Source organism: Fundulus heteroclitus, unplaced genomic scaffold, assembly GCF_011125445.2.
Source record: "Fundulus heteroclitus isolate FHET01 unplaced genomic scaffold, MU-UCD_Fhet_4.1 scaffold_43, whole genome shotgun sequence".
In the NCBI taxonomy this organism is placed as follows: Eukaryota; Metazoa; Chordata; class Actinopteri; order Cyprinodontiformes; family Fundulidae; genus Fundulus; species Fundulus heteroclitus.
In genome coordinates, this window is record NW_023396846.1 from 906686 (window position 1) to 915226 (window position 8541).

Here is an 8541-nt window from a genome sequence, read left to right on the forward strand (position 1 = left end):
ATATAACCCGACCTATTCATTCAGCTGACCTGACCTGAAAGCCATCTCGAGTAAAGAAGCTGTGAGTAGATTTATTCAAAAATTCTCAATACAGTTTGAGAGGAAATGTTTATAAATGCAATTGTAACAAAATGTTTTAAAGAAATGCATTAGTGAATTTTGTTTCGTTTTAGTATTTCCTCCTATGAAAATCGTTTTTTGCTCATGTGATGTGTTGTAACAATAAAGGTTATTGGTAATTAACACACATCCAATTTTAATATGATAATGTATGTTAAGTTGTATGAGATAAAGCACATTCAAGTATTTTGCTGTTTTATAAGCAATATAAATTCATTAGACAATTTATTAGAACACCTAATTAGTAGATCATTAACACAAACACTACATCTGTCCATTACATTCCTACAACTCAGTGCATATACTTACACCTAGAAATGAAGGTGATTTTCTGAAGCTTAAACTGAGCCGTGAAGTACAGAGATTTATGGACTTTGAACATGGTGTTGCTGTTGGTGGAAGAAGATCTGGTCTAAGTACCTAAGCAGGAGCTGATCTGCTGGGATTTTACTAACTAGATTATGCAAACAGAATGGATTGAACCAGTGCTTTGGATTAGGTTATTATACTATCATGGATATTGTTTAAGTTTCTATTATTAACACTGTAGGGTTACTGAACAATACATTTTGTGTTTTTGTTTGATGTTTTATTGTACAAAACTATGAACAGCTTTGGTGACTTTTTGTAGACTTTTTGTAGAGTAGAGAAAACTAGAAAAATTTCTGAAGAAATTTAGCAAGGCGCCTGCCACTTGGTGCGTACCGTACCGACAGAAATAGCAACAGGAAGAAACACTGCGAATTTCAGCTTCTTACGGTCTTCACAGCCCCCACAGCGGCCGTCGAAAGGTGCCATGTTAAGTCAATGGACCTCCTAGGAGCCCTTTGTTAGCAGCGTTGTCATGGAGACTCACTGACAGCTGCAGCCCTCTCTTTGTCTGTAAAGGCAGAAGAACCCTGGCTAAGCAGAAGTTGGTAGGACCTTCCTAAAGCTACTTCTGGTTAGCAACATGCTAACGGTTAGCCGCTAGCATGGTTGTGTTCAGTATCAGCGGGTGATGTTACTCTGTTAGTTTGGTTGAAATCCTGTACTGAGAAGTGCCTAAAAAGGGAGAAAATCCTAAAATTCACCAAATCTGTCAAGCAGAAGTTTGTACAGGCTTCCTAGAGCTACTTCCGGTTAGCAACATGCTAAATATTAGCCGCTAACATGGTTGTTTTTGGTATAACTGGGTGAGTGTACTCTGTTAGTTTGGTCCAAATCCTGTACTGGGATGAGCCTCAAATAGGGAGAAAAAACGTTGCCATGGTAACTCAAAATGGCGGGTGGTACAAAAAAATACTTCATGGGATGAGCACACATGTTTTAATATACACAATGTGAGGATTATAACACAGAAATCTTAGTCACCTACGCCAGGTTTCGAACCCACGACCTCTTGCATGCAAAACCTACACTTTCCATCTGAGCTATACTGTAGCGCCATATATGGGCATGCAGTATTGGGACCATAAGGGGTTTGGTCCCCCATTGGAAAACATTGGATGTTTGACACCTCATAGCTTGGAGATGCTTTATGCAACGTAGCCCAAATTTCTTGTGGAGCTTTCTCTCTAAAGGAAGAACAGACTCTGTGAAGCAGAAGTTGGTGAGACCTTCCTAGAGCTACTTCCGGTTAGCAACATGCTAACTGTTAGCCGCTAACATGGTTGTGTTCAGTATCACCAGGTGATTGTACTCTCTCAGTTTGGTCCAAATCCTGTACTGGGAAGTGCCTCAAATAGGGGTGCCAATACTTAATGTCACCAAACGTGACCAAAGTTCATGGGACAGATTGGCCTCCTTTAGAAACTCAGCCTCACCACATCTGGGCCCAGAACTCAACATTTGACCAAAATGGTGTGTAGTGCCATTTCCCACATGTGGGTGGTGCTGTATTGGCCAAGTGGGTCGTGTCTAGGCATCATGCCAGGTCCTGTTGGAAGCAAAGACCCAATAGGAAAGCATGTAAAATCCAAAATGGGACAGTAAACTGACACATGGCTGAAAGTCACATGAAAATTTGAAAATGTTAAGAGGAAGTGACTGTGCGAATTTCAGATTTCTACATTAATCACAGCTGCTGCAGCTGGCGTCGAAAGTTGCCATTCTATCTCAATGGAACGTCTCCCACTGGCCCTCAGAGTTCCGTCGTCATGGAAACTCACTGACACAGCTGCAGCGGGCCAGTCTAAAAAAGTGCAGACACTTGGTGTCCAAGTCTGCCTATTGGATTATAATGGAGAACTTTGCCTCGAACAACGAACGATTTCTCCGGAACCGTAAATGGTAGAGACGTAATTTTTTCTGTGTTTATTTCGTAAAGGATAGGGGAAGAAGACTTGCTATCGGTTTTTGCTGGAAAAAGTTTAATAAAGGCGTAAAAAATTATGATCTAAAGGACATTTTTATGAAATTTCAGAAATCCTCTGAAAATGATCCCGAACAAATCGCTCTGGCTAAAAAAGTATAAGAGATATCAAAATAATTCTTTCACTGTGAGTATCAGCAGGCTTTTGATGACCATGTAGCTCATTTTCATATTTTTACAAGAATCGGTGTAGGCACAGCGACGATGTAAAAAAGTGGATGATGTGGGAAAATGCAGCTCCAAAGCGATTTCAGGATTTTGCACATTCGCTACTCCCGAACAAATTGTTCCTGTGGAAAAACCGTAACAGTTATCCACAAAATTCATTGTTCTTGAGTGCCAGAAGGGTTGGGACATTCATGTGTGAAAGTCTCATGTCTGTACATAAAACGGTCAAGGGAAAATCGTACGAAACGACGCCTTCGGCCGTACAGCCGCAATGATTTTGAATACCGTACGTACGGATTTACACATACAATCTGTATGTATGTGTTCGTTACGAGGTAGTGTACGTACGCGCGCAATAAAAGCTCCAGCATTTCGCCCGCTTGGTCCAAGTCGGCGTTTCGTACGGGCGTGCCGCCTTCCGTGCACCATGTGATGGCGCTCTCTTCTAGATTTAGCGTATCGGGGGGTGTCGGAGGGGGGGGCGCGTACGAAAGGAAGGATAGCTGTACGTTACAACGGATTAGACCGCCCAGGATAGCGCCACCAACGTGTCGGAAAGTGCACTGCACGAACACAACTACGGAGGGGTGGGGAAGCTTCTGCTATTGGCCGAGACCGTGGCTTATTTAATTAGGGGCGTTTTTTAGGGGCCAAGGTGTACATAAGGAGGGAGGCTGTACAGAACTATTTCCATTGCTTTACAATGGAAGGTGTACAGAAGGAGGGAGGCTGTCCGGAACTGGTCCCATTGCTTTACAATGGCTTATTAGCCCACCCAGCATAGCGCCACCAACGTGTCGGAAAGAGCACTGCACCAACCAACTACGGGCGGGAAGGGAAAAGTGGGGAAGCTTCTGCTATTGGCCGAGACCGTGGCTTAATTAATTATGCGTGTTTTTTAGGGGCCAAGGCGTACATAAGGAGGGAGGCTGTACAGAACTGGTTCCATTGCTTTACAATTGAAGGTGTACAGAAGGAGGGAGGCTGTCCGGAACTGGTCCCATTGCTTTACAATGGCTTATTGGCCCACCCAGCATAGCGCCACCAACGTGTCGGAAAGAGCACTGCACCAACCAACTACGGGCGGGAAGGGAAAAGTGGGGAAGCTTCTGCTATTGGCCGAGACCGTGGCTTAATTAATTATGCGTGTTTTTTAGGGGCCAAGGCGTACATAAGGAGGGAGGCTGTACAGAACTGGTTCCATTGCTTTACAATGGAAGGTGTACAGAAGGAGGGAGGCTGTCCGGAACTGGTCCCATTGCTTTACAATGGCTTATTGGCCCACCCAGCATAGCGCCACCAACGTGTCGGAAAGAGCACTGCACCAACCAACTACGGGCGGGAAGGGAAAAGTGGGGAAGCTTCTGCTATTGGCCGAGACCGTGGCTTAATTAATTATGCGTGTTTTTTAGGGGCCAAGGCGTACATAAGGAGGGAGGCTGTACAGAACTGGTTCCATTGCTTTACAATGGAAGGTGTACAGAAGGAGGGAGGCTGTCCGGAACTGGTCCCATTGCTTTACAATGGCTTATTAGCCCACCCAGCATAGCGCCACCAACGTGTCGGAAAGAGCACTGCACGAACCAACTACGGGCGGGAAGGGAAAAGTGGGGAAGCTTCTGCTATTGGCCGAGACCGTGGCTTAATTAATTATGCGTGTTTTTTAGGGGCCAAGGCGTACATAAGGAGGGAGGCTGTACAGAACTGGTTCCATTGCTTTACAATGGAAGGTGTACAGAAGGAGGGATGGTGTACAGGCCTGTCCAAATATCAATAGCACCAATGGTGGTGGGGAATGGTACTGCAGCATATGGCCAAGAGTGGAAATCTGGGCCCGTTTTGTTTCTGGAGCTATGCCACCAGCCAAGCAATATTTGATTTTTGATAATTGAGGCCTTTGCAGCTCATGGATTTGGACCAAACTTATAAATGCTCATTTCCTGGAAGTGCTCTACAACATGCCACTAACCACATCTTCTTATCTCATTGCTAAAAGGAAGTAGCTATAGGAAGGGGATACAGGTATGAGCTCTTACCCGTTGGTAGATGCCTCAAAGGGGCTCCTGTATGCCGAGTTTGAGCTGGAACAGACAAACCGTGTGTGAGCTGTGTGCCATCAAAGGTTGCAAATTTTCACCTTTTGACCCCCACTGTGTCCACGTGGAACCACCCAGGGAGTTCAAAATCACAGGTTCTGCTCCTCATAAGGTCACCTACAAAATATGTTAAAATCAGCCTCCTGTGAAAAAAACAACAAAAGCTGTTTGTCCCTAAAAATTCAGCCAACTTCCTAAGGGTTCAAGACAGTATTTGAGTCTCAAAAGCTGAGGAAGAAAGGTTTATTTACGCGCAGTGATACCAAACTTTAGATATGAGTTCTAGCTCACCCCTCAACCGCCGTCTGTGATTTTTGTGCCTCTGGGTGCTTGCGTCTAAGAATGGCAACCGTTTGAAGTATGAAAAAGAGATGCACAAAACACAGAGAAGCAGTGTGTTTTGTGCCACTGTTCAGCATAGGAGCAACAAAGGGTCACAAACTTGGTACCAAACGAAAGAGTAAATAGAGACGATCGAAACAAGCCCACTTGAGCCCATGTAGCTTTTTCCTTTGTCTCCCAGCAGCTGGGTTTTTCACCTTGCTTAGGAGGCTCAATAGGGCCTCCTAGAAACCAGTGTTCTGTGCCACTGTTTAGCAAAGCAGCATCGTAGCCTCACAAACTTGGTACCAAACGAAAGAGTACATAGAGACGATCGAAACAAGCCCACTTGAGCCCATGTAGCTTTTTCCTTTGTCTCCCACCAGCTTGTTTTTTCACCTTGCTTAGGAGGCTCAATGGGGCCTCCTATAAACCAGTGTTCTGTGCCACTGTTTAGCAAAGCAGCATCGTAGCCTCACAAACTTGGTACCAAATGAAAGAGTAAATAGAGACGATCGAAACAAGCCCACTTGAGCCCATGTAGCTTTTTCCTTTGTCTCCCAGCAGCTGGGTTTTTCACCTTAGTTAGGAGGCCTCAATAGGCCTCCTAGAAAACAGTGTTCTGGGCCACTGTTTAGCAAAGCAGCATCGTAGCCTCACAAACTTGGTACCAAACGAAAGAGTAAATAAAGACGATCGAAACAAGCCCACTTGAGCCCATGTAGCTTTTTCCTTTGTCTCCCAGCAGCTGGGTTTTTCACCTTAGTTAGGAGGCCTCAATAGGCCTCCTAGAAACCAGTGTTCTGGGCCACTGTTTAGCAAAGCAGCATCGTAGCCTCACAAACTTGGTACCAAATGAAAGAGTAAATAGAGACGATCGAAACAAGCCCACTTGAGCCCATGTAGCTTTTTCCTTTGTCTCCCAGCAGCTGGGTTTTTCACCTTGCTTAGGAGGCTCAATAGGGCCTCCTAGAAACCAGTGTTCTGGGCCACTGTTTAGCAAAGCAGCATCGTAGCCTCACAAACTTGGTACCAAACGAAAGAGTACATAGAGACGATCGAAACAAGCCCACTTGAGCCCATGTAGCTTTTTCCTTTGTCTCCCACCAGCTTGTTTTTTCACCTTGCTTAGGAGGCTCAATGGGGCCTCCTATAAACCAGTGTTCTGTGCCACTGTTTAGCAAAGCAGCATCGTAGCCTCACAAACTTGGTACCAAATGAAAGAGTAAATAGAGACGATCGAAACAAGCCCACTGGAGCCCATCTAGCTCTATATTTTGTCTTCCAGCAGCTGGTTTTTGACCTTAATGAGGCCTTAATCAGGGCCTCCTAAAAAGAAGTGTACCAAACTTGGTACTGTCATGGTTTTCAGATGACGAGCCCACATGCAGATACGATGGGGAAGCAAAGCACAGTTTTAAAATGTTTATTTAGGAAACAGGCAGATATAACGGACGGAACTATGGACAACTCGGCAGGGTCAGAACGTCACGGCTGGAGAGACTGCAAAGAGAAGAAGAGTAAGTGACTCTGAAAGGTGAACCAGGAGAACTACTAGAAGCTGCACTGCTTACCATAAAGCTGGACAGAAGTGGGTGACAGATGGATTGACCAGAGTGAGGGAAGAACCAGCAGGATCCAGAAGCACCAAAAACTGTGACAAAAACAGGGAGATCCAAAATTAGTTCAAAGTTCAAAGATGAAAAAACTCACCAGCAGGTTTTCAGGAGTTGGGTCAGAGGCCACGTCGTACCACCACTGCTTAAGGCTCTGCCGTCTTCCATCTGTCAGCGCTCTGCTTAAGAAGCCAGAGGAAGCCGCCTGCAACGAGCTGCAGGTGTGGGCCACACCCCCTCAGCCAACTAGGCACACCTGAGGAGTAGAGTTAGAGCAGGACAACACAGAGGGCCAAGGTGTACAGAAGGAGGGAGGCTGTACAGGCAACATGGAAGTACAAAACAGTTCTCTGCCCCCTATATATAGGGGCTAAGGGGTGTAGCAGAGTGGATAAGAACACTGCCTTCCACCCAGAGGAGCAGGGTTCGAATCCCACCTCAGCCATCATATTCTCATTTACAACATTAAAGTAAATAAACAACTTAGACTTGAAATATTTTTCTAATTTCTTAATAGGGCTCTGGAAGGGAAATTTGGAAACAGATTTAATAATAATTTGAACATTATCTTTTAAAAAGTGGCGTTTTTTTTTTCGATCCTAGATGTACATAACACGGTAGCAGACGTACATATAAATTGTACATAACACGGTAGGTTACGGGCTGAAGGTGGGACTCATTGGAAATCAAGCTCCACTGTTGTGTCTGAAACTGCACTACACGACCACAACTACCGGGGGAGGGGAACAGCTTTTGCTATTGGCTGAGAGCGTGGCCTATGTAATTATGTGGGTTAAGGAGGGGTCAAGGTGTACAGAAGGAGGGAGGCTGTACAGGCAACATGGAAGTACAAAACGGCTCTCTGCCCCCTATATATAGGGGCTGAGGGGTGTAGCAGAGTGGATAACAACATTGCCTTCCACCCAGAGGAGCAGGGTTCGAATCTCACCTCGGCCATCATATTTTCATTTACAAAATTAAAGCAAATAAACATCTTGTACTTTGAAATATTTTTCTAATTTCTTAATAGGACTCTGGAAGGGATATTTGGAAACAGATTTAATAATAATTTGAACATTATCTTTTAAAAAGTGGCGTTTTTTTTTTCGGTTCTAGATGTACATAATGCAGTAGCTGACGTACATCTAAAGTGTACATAACGGCGTAGCTGCCGTACATATAAAGTGTACATATCGCAGTAGGTTATTTTTAATAAATATAAACTGTAACCTGCTCTACCAAACATTTAGAGATGTTGCCTGATGTATGTCAGAGCTCCAGCAGGGGGGGGTCATCGTTCCAGCACTCTAGCCCAGCGAGAGGCACTCTTCCTGGGGAGAGGTCTGTGACTGAGACCCCCCAAGCCTGGAGGTGGAATTTTTAAATATGTGTCAAAATGTCTGTGAGTAGTGGTAAGAGCTTAACTTAGCTTATCACTCATTTATTTCCTACAGTTTTCTTAAAACAGCGCAGGTTTTGTGGATGAGATGCTGCCAAAACCTGTCCCCGGGGGAACGATCGGTCAGCATCTCACTGGAATGAGCTCCAGCAGGGGGGGTCATCGTTCCAGCACTCTAGCCCAGCGAGAGGCACTCTTCCTGGGAAGAGGTGTGTGACAGAGACCCCCCCAGCCTGGAAGTGGGAGATTCATTTTTTTTTTTTAAATTTCACATTAAGGGTCTGGAAGCTATATTTGCAAACGGGTTAAATAATAATTTTAACATTATATTAAAATAAGTGGCGTATTTTTTTTGAGTTCTGTCTCCAGCATGGCGTGGATACGAATTTAACAGGAGTAGCTCAAATTATGCCTATGGTAAGGCAGACTTCCAGAAGGGGGGTCCAGTCAAGCACTCTAGCCCAGCGA

General features: G+C 44.8%; 1 long non-coding RNA gene across 1 annotated transcript; it reads right to left on the reverse strand.

Moving 5' to 3' along the window:
• Positions 1-6470: 6470 nt before the first annotated feature.
• Positions 6471-6684, reverse strand: LOC118560485. Its single transcript, XR_004929391.1, has 2 exons — positions 6633-6684; positions 6471-6561 (listed from the first exon to the last, which is right to left on the reverse strand). It is a non-coding gene; the product is annotated as an uncharacterized LOC118560485 (long non-coding RNA).
• Between the last annotated feature and the right edge of the window lie 1857 nt (positions 6685-8541).